This window comes from Eschrichtius robustus, chromosome 11 (genome assembly GCF_028021215.1).
Source record: "Eschrichtius robustus isolate mEscRob2 chromosome 11, mEscRob2.pri, whole genome shotgun sequence".
Lineage (NCBI taxonomy): Eukaryota > Metazoa > Chordata > Mammalia > Artiodactyla > Eschrichtiidae > Eschrichtius > Eschrichtius robustus.
This window is the reverse complement of record NC_090834.1, coordinates 98,577,496-98,590,196: the sequence shown is the minus strand read 5'-3', so window position 1 is coordinate 98,590,196 and position 12,701 is coordinate 98,577,496. Positions and strand designations below refer to the sequence as shown.

Genomic DNA, 12,701 nt, shown 5'->3' with positions numbered 1-12,701 from the left:
ATACGTATAACTGATTCACTTTGTTATAAAGCAGAAACTGACACAGCATTGTAAAGCGATTATGCTCTAATAAAGATGTTAAAAAAATATATATATATATATAGTTGGATTAATATCTACAAAAAAAAAAAAAAACATCCCAATGACTCCTGCGAACGCCTCCCCAGCCCCATCGGGCAGGATCCCAGGCAGCTGGACTCCCCGCTGAATGGCAGCCAGCCCGGCGGGGAGCTGCAGGGAGGGAGCCAGAGGCTGGGCCACCTTGAACAGGGCCCCAGGGAGGAGGGCGTAGGTGGGGCTGGTGGGAGGGGCGCTCCGCACAGCTCCCTCCTAGGCAGGCCGCCACGCTCTCCGTGGACCTGTGGCCATATGCAGGCCCAGGTGCACGTTGGTCTGTTCCCAGGGGCCCCGGGACGGGGCAGGTCGCCTCCTCTCGGAACAGGAGGCTGGGTCAGAGCTCAGGACCACAGCAGCGACTCCGCTGCCCCGACACTGCGCCGCTCTGCCAGTCGGCCCAGGTGGGGACATCAACTCTCCCTCGTCACCTCAACCACGTGTTCACCGCTCAGGTCTCAAAGGCGGGCCTCAGCTCAGCTCTGGCCCATCAGAGGGTTCACGCAGGAAGCAACTTCAGGCTGCCGTCCACTGCTCACCTCCTAAACGGACCCAAGCCATCACACACCAGGCTCCTGGCGCCTGGCCAACCCCCAAACTCAGCTACAGACCTCAGGCCTGGCTCCTCCCGCCCGCACTGACTCCTAGGCGGTAGCTGGCACAGCCCCGGTGAGCTCGCAGCGCTGGCAGCGTGGGGCAGTGGAGACAAGAGGGTTCAGCCATGGCCACCCGACCACCCCAGATGCCACCCCACTGACCAGGACAGCCTGGGAAGGCCTGCTGCTTACGCCAGAGGCCAGCCTGCCTGTCCAGCCAGGACTGACTCCCAGGGCAGCCAGGCACCGGCAGAGCTACGGGGTCTGCTTACTAGCAACCTACCCCACTGCGTACCAAGAAGCAGCCTTCCTCAAGGGTGAAGACCGAAAGGAAACTCCACCTGATGGCCCCTTCAGTCCTTTAAAGCACCTACTCAGCGTGATCTTACCTCCCACCTCAGGCTCTCTGCCTCCAGGACAGTCTTTAGGTCTCAACTCCTTAGCCTGGCCTTCAGGGCCTTCCTGGGCTGGCCCTAACCTGCCTCTCCAGGGCCATTCAGCCACCTCTTCTCCAAACACCCTGCTCACATGCCGTTCCCTGAACCCTGGGATCCTCACGTTGCCTGACTTTGCACATACTGTTCCCAGTGCTGACAATGTCCTTCCCTCTTCCTCCACCGGGCAAACTCTTACTCCTCCTTCAAGGTCCAGCTTGACATCACTTCTGGGAAGCCTAACTATGCTCTCCCTCCCCCACTGCCAAGGCAGAATACTTGCTCTCTTCCCCACCCTGTCTCTGAGCAGCAGGGCACTTCCTACCTTAAATCACAGTTAGGATCTGGGCCAGAGCTGCTCAAACTATTTATGGTAAAGAAACATTTTTTTTTGGTAAGTTTTCCAATCTGCTGCCCACTGATGCTTTTGTAAATTACAATAAAAAATGGCATGGTAGTGTCAAGTTGCAATATGAGTTTCTCAACACTTACTCTAATGTCTGTACCTGTCTCACTGCAGACCAGTAACACAGAGCTCATGGACGGGCGGTAGTCTGCAGACCACCCTCTCCATGGCACTGGCAGGGCTCTGTGTTCCCGGCGCAGGGCCCATCAAATTATGTCTATGTTTGGACCTCCAGAGCCCAAAGGGGTGCTCCATGAACATCTACTGGCTCAAATATTGCATGGGAAGGTCCCAGCAACCCTGTAACAGGTGCACTACCTGTGCTAGGCATCCCCATTTCTCAGGTGAGCATGTAGAAGCACACAGAGGGTGACTGGCCTGATGTCACAACTGGCCCACATTGGATCTACCCAAAAAAGATTTCAGAGTAATGATAGTAAAAATGATCCAAGATCTCAGAAAACAAATGGAGGCAGAGATCTAGGAGATACAAGAAATGTCTAACAAAGACCTAGAAGAACTAAAGAACAAACAGAGATGAACAATACAATAACTGAAATGAAAACTACACTAGAAGGAATCAATAGCAGAATAACTGAGGCCGAAGAACGAATAAGTGAACTGGAAGACAGAATGGTGGTGATCACTGCCATGCAACAGAATAAAGCTGGCCCACACTGTACCCTCTCTGTACTGCCCAGCATCACAGGGGCAGACTTTTGGAACCTGCAAGCCCTCAAGTCCACCATTCCCTCCAGCACAGGCTCCTGACAGCATTTCCCACTGCAGTAACAGTGAGGTAGCCCCACGCAGTGGTGAAGAGCTCAGCCTCTGGAATCAGACCAGACCTGGGTTCAAATCCTGACTCAGCCTTTCATAGCTGTGTGGCCTTGGGTACGTCACTTCACTTCTCTGGGCCTCCATCTTTCCTCTGTAAACTGAGGCTAGTAACATGAGTCAGGCAGCACCCTGCTTCAGGCAGAGCCCATACACACCTGTAAGCCCCATTCAGGTTCGGCTGTTACCGATGTGTATAAAAGACCTGGGATGACCTAGTCGGAAACTCTTGACCTGGATCTTCCCTTTCTGCTCCTCTCCCCGAAAGACCCAACATCTTCTCTTGGGAGTAAATTCTTCCTGGCTGCTGAGTTTGCTGATCTCCTTTGATGATCTCACCGCCCTGCCCTCCCCACCCCAGGCTAAGGGGCTTCTCCCTTCTCACCCTGCCCCCCTCCCTGGGACACCTTAAGCCTCTGATCCTCTTCACCTCCTCTCCAAATACCAGCCCCCTCTGGAACACAGCTGGTCTGAGGAGGGGCCCTGCACCACCCCGGGAAATGCCCCCTGTCTGGTTGGGTTAGAGCAGTGAAGAGCCGGGCTGTGAAGTGGGGTCGGGCCCCAGCCTGCAACTCCACCCTCACCCACCCAGAGCCCACCTGCCCTGTACCTTAGGCCATGACAACGCTGAGTCCACCCCAACTGGGTCCCGGTCGGCTGTCCCTACAAGAGGCTCACCCCCTGCTGGGGCTGAGGGTCCGGTGGGCTGCTCCCCATGCCCCTCAGCCATCCTGGAGCCTCTCAAGCTGGCCATCTCCATCCCCTGGGCATCGGGCAGCAGGATCCCTTCCTGCTCCTCAGCACTTTTCCTTGGGGAAAGTACAAGATAGTGGGAGAAGCCACTCTGGGAAAGCTGACATCGTGGGCGTGGTTCCATATTTACTTGCTCAGTGACGTCCACTGCAGCCCAGCCCAAGACAAGTTGATATCCTGCCTGCCGATCCCTCTCGCCCCCAGCCCTGCCCAGGAGAAGGAGCCCACTGGTCACCAGCCCCTCCTACCCCGAGTTCCTTCATGCACATCACCCGGGGTTGCTGCCTCTGTCCCCTCAGGACGGGGTGAGCTCCTGCTGCTACAGATATTCAAGCAGTGGCCGGACAGCCTGTCCTTTTGGAGGGCAGGGCACCGAGACTAGGCCAAATGCTCTCAGAGGTCCCCATTCTGCTCTAATTCCAGGAAGTGGAGGCCTGGGGTGCGGAGGAAGAAATGCTAGATGTGGGGTTAGAATTTTCGCTCGGTCACCCCCTAAATTGTATGACCTCCGGCAAGTCACTTCCCATCTCTGACCTCAGTTTTTTCAGCTATAAAATGGGGGTCGTGAGAGCTGTTCTGCCTGCCTCAGAGACTAATGATAAAGGATTTGGGAGAAGTTTGAAGTCAAGAAGAGAGTCCTGGGTTGCCCTTATGGATCAGGTGGGATGGGGAAGAATGAGGGGTGGAAGGGAAAGCCCTAGAAGGCACTGAAGGCTCCAGAAGCCCAGGCTTGCCTCACTTTGCGAATAGGGTCCCCACCCCTCAGCACCCACCCCTGATCTGAGGCTGACGCTGGGGAACAGGATGGCCAGCAGCCCTCGTCCTTCTCCACCTCCGCCCCCGCAGCCCAGAGTCATTGCACAGCAGGCTCTTGGCTTGTCCGGATGCGCCAGCAAGATCTGACCCATGAGGTCCCTGGGTGGGGAGAGGTTCCTGGGTGGGGAGAGGTTCCTGGGTGGGGAGAGGGTCCTGAAGCCGGCTGTGTAAACCAAGAGCTTATAAATCAAATCCTGGTTTGAAAGCACCCAGGGGACCTGCTGGAGTTGTTACATAACACAAGGAGGCAACCCCTAAAGCCTCCTTTGTTGATGTGGGTTTCTCCAGGTGATTGGAAAGATTAGATTATGACTGTGGGATCTGAAGCTAGTCACGTATCCTCTCTGAACCCAAGTTTCCTCATCCAGAAATGGATGTAGAAGAGACCTCACGGGGCTGATGTCAAGTGCCCTGATGCTCAATATGTCTTCCTCTTAACACGTGGTCCTGAAAACAGGGAGGAAAAGGTTTTCTTCCACAGAAGGTGATGCAGGACTGACATTACCGTCTCCATGTACAGAAAGGGAGACTGAGGCCCAAGCACGGTTGGCCTTGAACACAAGCCTGTGGGGGTGGGTAAGTGTCTGAAGGTGTGGTCCAGTCACCTTCAAGTAGAGACCCCCCTCCCATGACTCATCCACTGTCTCACATTCAGGCACTGCTGTCCCCAGCAAGGGGCACAAGATTATTTCCGTGCCCTAGGGCATGCCTCCCCTGTGGTCATGACCTCACACCCGAGGAGGTGGCCCCAGAGCCGTCCCCGTGCCACACTGGTGCTCGGTGCTGCTTCCTCAGGATCCTCTGCGAGGCCAGCACCATTATCACGCCTGCTGTGCAGATGAGGAGACAGGCAACCCCCAGACAGGCAGCCTCTTACCCACATCTCCCAGCTGCCAGGCGCAGGGGCAGGAATGAACCTGAGGCCACACCCGCCTCAAGGGCATAGCGCTGTCCCCGCCCACACGCTCCCTCTCTGCGGCCCCCACCAAGAGGCCAGCCCAAGGCACTTTGCTGCGTCTTATCTGGGGGTGCCACGGTTACTCAGAAATGAAGCCAGACACACTCTAGGAAGCCTGCAGCCCCCAGAACTGTGCCCCAAACCATCTGCACTGAGCCTCAGTGTGGAGGACCAAGTCCTCACCTCCTTCCTCCACCTTCCCTTTCGGAATGGCCATCACCATGCCCATCTTCATCCTCATCCTCTCCTACCTTGACTACTGTAACAGCCTCCTAATCGGCCTCCCTGCCTCCAGCCTCACACCCAAGCTGCTGCTGCTGCTGATTTCTGGGACCTGGATCTGCCCTCCACGTCAGCTTTCTCGTCATAAAACCCTCTGCAGTTCCCAGAGGCCCCACAGACAGAGTATAAACTCCTCAGCATAGCAGTCATAACCTTTCACAATCTGGCTGGGATAGAGCATCGGGGTTAGGTGGGAGGGCTCAGGAGCCAGAAGACCTGGGTTCAAATCCCAGCTGTGCTGCTTACCAACTGGGAAACTTTGGGCAAGTTACTCCACCTCTCTGAGCTTTGGTTTCCCAAAGGGAAATAATAGTGTCAGTAGAATGGGGAAATAATAGTACCAATATCAGGGTACTGCTGGGAAGATGAAATAGAAAATGTGTTCTGAAGCACTGTGCACATAGTAAGTGCTCAATTCATTCATTCATTCCACAAATATGAGGCCTTACTATGTGCTCTGCACTGTTCATGCAGCACTGAACAAAGCTGACAAAACTCCCCGCTCTCCGGGAACTTACAGCATAATTAAAGGAGGCAGCCAAAGACAACATATTGATAAATAAGTAAAACACAGGGCGTGTTATATGTGCTATGCACTAAGGAGAAAAAAAGCAGGCAAGCAGAGGAGGATAAGGGGGCAGGGGTTGCAATTTTAAATGAGAAAGTGCCCACAAGAAGGCGACATTTGAGCAAATCCTGATGGAGGTGAGGGAGCCTGCCATGGAGATAATGGGTAAGAGTGTTCTAGCAGCGGGAACAACCAGTGCAAAGGCCCTGAGGCAGGATCAGGACTGGTGTGTTAGTCATATTACTATTATCATCACTGTTATTCTCTTTCTAGCCTCATCTCCCTCCACCTCCTCCCTTACCCACACTCTCCAGCCAAATGAACCACCCAAGCCTCTCCAAGCCATTCCGTGTGCTCCTGCCTTTGTACAAGCCTCGTCCCACACTGGAATGCCTCTCCCCTTTCTTTCCAACTCCTACTCATCCTTCAAAACCCAGCTGAAAGGCCTCCTCCTCAGGGAAGCTTTCCTTGACTTAGAGTCGATGGCTGTCTCCCTTGCATCCTTCTGCTATAAACTGTAACTGCCTGGTTAACTGCCCACCTCCTCCCACTGGTCTGTGAGTTCTGGAGGGGCAAGGACTGGGTTCCACACTGCACCCCCAAGCCCAGCACAGTGCCTCGCTGTGTGCACTGACCACCTGATGAATGAAGGAAGAACTGAAGGATGCCCCAGGCCGCCCCTCTTAAAGAGCCTTAGCCCCGGCGACGCCACCACGAGTGTGACTGCCCCTGTGAACACTGGCCTTTCCAACGCAGATACAAATCTGCAATAGGAAACAGGCTTTTTAAAAATAACAGCACATTTTTCTTTTTTCTTCATTGTTTTTTTTTTTTTTTTTCTTTCTGCACGGCTTATTTTTCCGGTGCAGCCCCGGGGCCAGCTGCAGGGAAGTCCCTCCCAGGTCCCACTCTAAGAACATGGAGCTCTGGGGCCTCTAAGGACTCCCAGGCCAGAACAGGGGTGGAAAGGCACCAGATGCCCTGGCACCAAGGCCACCAGGCACCTCTGAGCCAGGAACCCCTTTTCTCAAACCCCAACGTTAGGTGGATGTTACCTCCTGGAAACTTTATAATGTCATGTGACATTTCCAAAGGGGCTTCTCCTTGGTGGGTCTGGGGTTCCCTGCCCTCACTCTAAGAGGGCATCCCAAGGGAGATGGCATCAGACTGCCAGCGTTCCAATCCTGGCCACACTGCTGTGTAACCCTGGGTCCCTGCCATCACCTCTTGGGGCCTCAGTTTCCCCATCTGTGAAATGGAAATAATAATACCTACCTTGTTTTCTGTGTAGGGTATGTGACATGCTTAGGACCACACCTGGCACACAAGAAGCCCTCAGTAAATATTAGCTGCCTTCATCATCATTATCTTCATCTTCATCAGCCCTAGATCTCCTACTGTGTGGTCCCTTCACTGAATCATACACTCCATAGATCAGAGACCTCAAGGATCTGTTAAATCTCACCCTCTCGGCCTTTCTGGAATTTTCCCTCATACACTCTAGAAACATGGTCCTTCTGGGGCATGGACACCTGTTAAGTATGGGGAGCTTAGGATCTGCACTCTACAGGCCACATTTCCTCCCACACCTGACACCTCCTTGCAGCTGGACCCACCTGCCCATACTCCAAGGAAGCAGCGTTTATTAATCCTGTCCTTAGCCTCCAGCACATTGTGAGCCCCCAGCCAATGCTCAGGGATTTATCAGAAGGTATTCCGTGAGCAGCTCTCATGCACAGACACTGGAGGTGCAGCGGCACACACACACCAACCCAGGCCCTGCCCTCGCAGAGCTGATGGTCTGATGAAAGAGTGAGACTGCAAGCAATAATTACAACAATAAATGTAAAATTGCTACTAAGACGAGTGCTATAAATGCGAGGTACATGGGGCCATGAAAGGCCATAATGGGGAGTTCAACCTAATCTGGGAGGGCTTCCCTGAAGAGGTGACGCTAAAGCTAAAAGATGAGGAAGAGGCCTACGAGAGGAGTGGAATTCATGGTCAGGGCAGAGGGGGCAACATGAGGATAGCACCATGTTAGGCTAACCATGGTAAATAGGGGGAGGCAAGACGGTGTCCCCATAGCATCTGGAGGGCAACTTAAGGATTTCTGTCTTTCTCCTAAATACAGTGGGAGTCCCTGAAGGCTTTTCAGGCAGAGGTTGATAGACTCAGATTTATTTGTCAAAAAAGCTCACCCTGGCTGCTGAGGATGAGCTTTTCCAAGTCTGTGTGTGTATACTTGTCTCTGCCTGGAATGCTCCCCTACTCTCTGTATCAGTCAGGACAGGCTAGGTTATGCTGCAGTAACAAACAACCCGTAAATCTAAGTGGTTGAAAACAACAAAGGCTTAATTATCACTCATGCTGCATGTCCATCATGGGGCACCAAGGGACTCCACTCAGGTAGTAACACGGGGACCCAGGCTAGCAGAAACAGCCACCATCCCACCTCCTGCCAGTTGCCACACCACAGGAAAAGAGCACTCAGGAGGGTCTCACACCAGCAACTAGATGCTTTGGCCCAGAAGTGGCATGTGTCACCGTAGTTCACAACTCACTGGCCAGTCACACAGCCCCACCCAACACAAGGGGACCTAGATTCAATCCTACATGTGCTTGGATGAACTGGAAATATTTAGGGGGTAGCATTAAGGACCACCAGACACTCTCCCTCTCCATCTTGCCCTTCCCCAGCCTTAACTCATTCATTAGATCACAATTGTTTCAGTATTCCAGAAGGAGGGACCAGCATGTGCAGGCGAGAATACGGAGTACAGAGAGATCGAGGGGAGGTGGAAGATGAGGCCAAGGAAAGGGTAGGGGCCAGATTACTCAGAAGCTTCTAGGTTATGGTAACAATTTGGTTCTTTATCCCAAAAGCACTGGGAAGACTTCTCAGTGCTTTACACAAAACTGGGGAGCTTGCTGTGATCTTCTTTGGAACAGATCACTCTTACTGCCATCCTGAGACTGGCGTGGAGGGGAGGTCACAGGTGGACAGTTAGGAGGCTAGTGCTGTTGTCCTGGGGATAGACAGTGGTGGCTTGACCAAGACACTGGGGAAGAGAAGACGGAGAGGAGCGTACGGATTCAATTTATAGGTTAAAGTTCCCTAGATCCGGAGATATAGTGGATTGCGGTGAGGGAACGGAGACACAAAGGTTTCTGCCTTAACGACTAGCAGAATAGTGGTAGCCGTGGCCAAGATGAGAGCCCTGGAGGAGGTTTAGGGAGGAAGATGATGGGACAGCCTTGGAATCTGTGTGTTGGTCATAACTGTGAGATGGTCAAGAGAACAGACAGAGGAGGCATATGAATAAACAGGAATGACTCCTGACTCCTTGTTCAGTGGTCTTTACTTCCTTCATACTTGCCAATAACTTAGAACTAGGGAAACCTCGCCTCCCCTCCCCCACCCAATTTAAGTCCAGGTGAGGAAAGATTCAGATGATTGTAGTCTTAACTTGACACCAAGGAGAACAAATTTATGAAACACATCAATCCAAAGGGTCTGGAGGACAGAACTGTAACTCAGGTCAGAGTAGTATATAAGTGATGGTTGTGATGGCTGATCAAGGGCTCCTGGGACCAGTGAGGGGAGCCCCTCATCTTTGAATATGTCTCTAGGGAAGGGAGAGTAGACCCTGCCCCAGCTGCTCCTTGGAAGCCCCGTCAGTTTGGGACTGAATGGACCTAGGTGGGGCTGGTTGGGCAATCCTGATATTCCCAAGAGAGTGCTCTGCAACAATCCCAGGCAGAGAGAACAACACTTCTTATATCATGTGTGGCCCCCGGGCTAGGCATTTTCTCTGTGCTATCTCATTTAATCTCACAGCTGACTGGCCAGGCAGGCTTTGTTAGCCCCACTTTAGGGATGGAGAAGCAAGGTCCAGAGAGGTCAAAAGTAACCGTGCCAAGTCCAAAGTCGCCTATTAGTATGAAGGGGAGGAAGGACTCCAGTGGAGAAGCCCCTTTTCATTAAACTAAAGCAATAGGCCTGGGCTCTATTCCCAGACACGTGCCCACACAGAAATCTGCTTGCCCACCTCTCAGAGCGTTGGTGGGTGAAAATCATGCCCCACTCCCCCTGAAAGGAAACACAGCCTGTTACTTTTGCCCCATGGACCTCACAACCCTAACCCCTTTCTTCCTCTCAAGGGGAAATGTGGGCAAAGGCCAGCTTGGGTGCCAGAGGCATCACGCTCCATGGAAAATTCTTTTGCCCCAGCACAGATAAAACCCCCATTTTATAGGGTTTCCAGGCATGGAGAGCAATCTCTCATTATTGCCTCCTGTCCCCGCGGACAAAGAACTGGGTGTGTTTCCTTCAACCACTCTAAATTATATACCACAGCCTTTCTCCACATGAAGCAAACGTCTAAGAAGAGAGGTTTAACATTTTTCTCCCCGAAGTCCCAGCCCACCCCTGGGATCTAAGCCCCTATCGCCCAACCCCATACAAGACACAAGCAACTTTTCCGCCAGCACTGCTCAGCGCTCGAGACGTTTGTATTCTCCTTGCAGTCACTTGCCTAGGGCGTGCTGGCCTTGACCGGAGAAAGGTCATCGGCCGCTAAGTGCCTGCAGAGCAGAGCACCTTGGGGATTGCGAGTGGGGGATGGAGGCTACACTCCGGACATTTCCCGAAGAGTCTACACCGCAACTAAGATGGAAAATGTATTAAAGAAACAGCCCCCGGCGCGGCCACGTTTAGCGGGAAATCGTGCGGCGCGTGGGAAGAGGCCCCACTGCACCCTGGAAGGCCCCGTGCCCCCCAAATCAGCCCCCGGGGGCCGAGCCCAAAGTGCCCCCAAGAACTAGGCCAGCGGCGGCGGCGAGCCCTCCAGCCTTCGGCGCCCCGCCCCGCCCGTGTCACCGCGTTCTCATTCCGAACGCTCGGCCCGGGCGGCCGCTCCCATTGGTCGGCGGCCACATCCGTCAGCGGGCGGCACGTCGGCGCAGAGAAAAGGCTACATTGTAACAAGGCGAGCGAGCTAGGAGCTGGCGGGGAGGAAGGAGGCGGAGGGGCGGCCCCCGAATCCCACGGCGGCGGCGGCGGCGGCGGCGGCAGCGGCGGCAGCGGCAGCGGCAGCGGCAGCAGCTACCTGCCGAGGGTTAACCCACCTCGGGGCCGGGGCGAGCCGCCCCCCCGGTCCGCGCCCGCGCCGCCCGGGCCCCCCGCACTGCCCGCGATGACTCCCCCGGCCGCCCGCCACCCCGGAGGCCGCTCGCAGCCCCTGCACCGGCGGCCCCCGCGCGCGTTGGCAAACTGCCGAGCGCTTTCCGAAGCCATTTTCAATGGCCACATTGGCTACCGGGGCTGACTCACCTTCCCGGGAATGCTGCGGCAGCCGCGGGGCCCGAGCGGCGCGGGCGGCCCGGCGGGCGGCTCGGCGGAGGCGGCGCGGCCCGGGCTGGCGGCCCCCGCGGCGGGAGCGGCCGCGCTGCGGGCGCGCTGGTCCCCGGCGAGGCAAAGTTTCAGCGCCAGCCTCGGCGCGGCGGCGGCGGCGACTCGCTGCTGCTCTCCTCCCCTGCTTTGACCACCATCTTATTAGTACAGGAAATGACATGGAAAACGGAAGAAAGCGGCGTTTGGGGCAGACGCGGACCCCCCAATTCAGGGGCCGGAGCCGGGACTCACCAGCCGCGTCCCAACCCGGCCCCGGAGAAAACTCCCGGGGCCCCCTCGGCCCCCGCCCCGCGCCCTGCCCGGAGGGGGGAACCTGGCTCCTCGAACCCAAAAGGAGAGGGCGACTTTTATAAACCAGCCCGCGGAGAAATCGAGAAAAAAAATAATAAATGAAAAAAGAAAAGGTTAAAAGAACTTTCGAACTGGGACACTTTTTTTTTTTGGTCGGAATTAAAAGTTCTAGAATTTTAAAAAGTCATTCCCTGGGGGGTGCTCCCCGGCTCCCCGGTGCTATTGCTGCCCCTTTTGAACCAGTCTGGGGAATAAATGCGTTGATGTTTTTAACCCTTTCTTGGCTCCGCCGCCCGCAGCTGGCCCCCTCCTGATCCTGTTTAACCCTTTGAATGCCCAGCTGTTTGGAGATTCAAACTAAAGTTGTAAAACGGGCATCCCGCTGAAAGCTGAGGGAAAGCGTCTTTGGGTGGGTGGGTGGGGGGGTTCGTTTAAAATGTTATTTACGTGGGGCTGCGGTTTTAAAGTCGCGAACCGCACGTGTTCTTCAAATGGAAATTTATTACCGGGATTGAGATTCTGAGAACCCGACGGGCTGGTCCCTGGCTGCCTTGGAAAAGATGTTTAAACCGCGCTCGCCTGCTCGGTTCCTCAGTTTCTCCATGTGTGAAATGGGATTTAACATCGCAGAGTAACAAGGTAGCAAGGAAAAGATGGGGCGGAATTTTCATAAAGACAAAGTGTTTAAAAGCTTGAAAGTCTTTCTCCCGCGCTTAGAAAACCGACGGGTTAGGATGGAGCACGGGACACCGCGGGATGGCGTAACCGAGACAGCCATTCCCCAAATAACCGTTTTCTTCTGGCGTTGTTGTCTGCAAGGCGAGTGGCCGAAGTGCGAGATGTCTCCTGTCAGGGGAGGCTGCGCTGCTCTGGCTCTAAAACCGGGGCGTAACCTCCAGTAGAAATTATCCGAGAGGAATTCGACCCCAGGACCGCGGCGGGGCGCCCCCCAGATATCCTTGGAAGCCCTGAAAGGCCTGGCACAGGAGGCCTCCAGTGGGTACCTCCTTGCAATGACCTCCTCTCGGGGATGGAGTTCCCTGTCAATTTCTTTGCTGGCTGGGAGCCTCGGCCCCAGATGGCGTCCATGGTCAGACCCCAGGACATGCTCCTAGTTCTCGCAGTCTGGATGTTGGGGCTTGCGGGGGGAAGCACTTCATTTGTTTCCCTTGACTTTGGCATCACAAACACAGCTTCTTGGAATCGCCCATCTCTTACTTGCTGGGTGAC

The 12,701-nt window shown here is 54.7% G+C and overlaps 1 protein-coding gene across 1 annotated transcript in view; it reads right to left on the bottom strand.

The window, feature by feature from the left end:
• The window catches only part of PRDM11 (PR/SET domain 11), an 81,886-nt gene extending 70,732 nt beyond the window's left edge, over positions 1–11,154 (bottom strand). Inside the window, exon 1 of the mRNA XM_068556477.1 lies at positions 11,100–11,154. The gene's annotated coding sequence lies outside the window, so the exon portion shown is untranslated. The remainder of the gene's footprint in view (positions 1–11,099) is intronic.
• Positions 11,155–12,701: the final 1,547 nt, after the last annotated feature.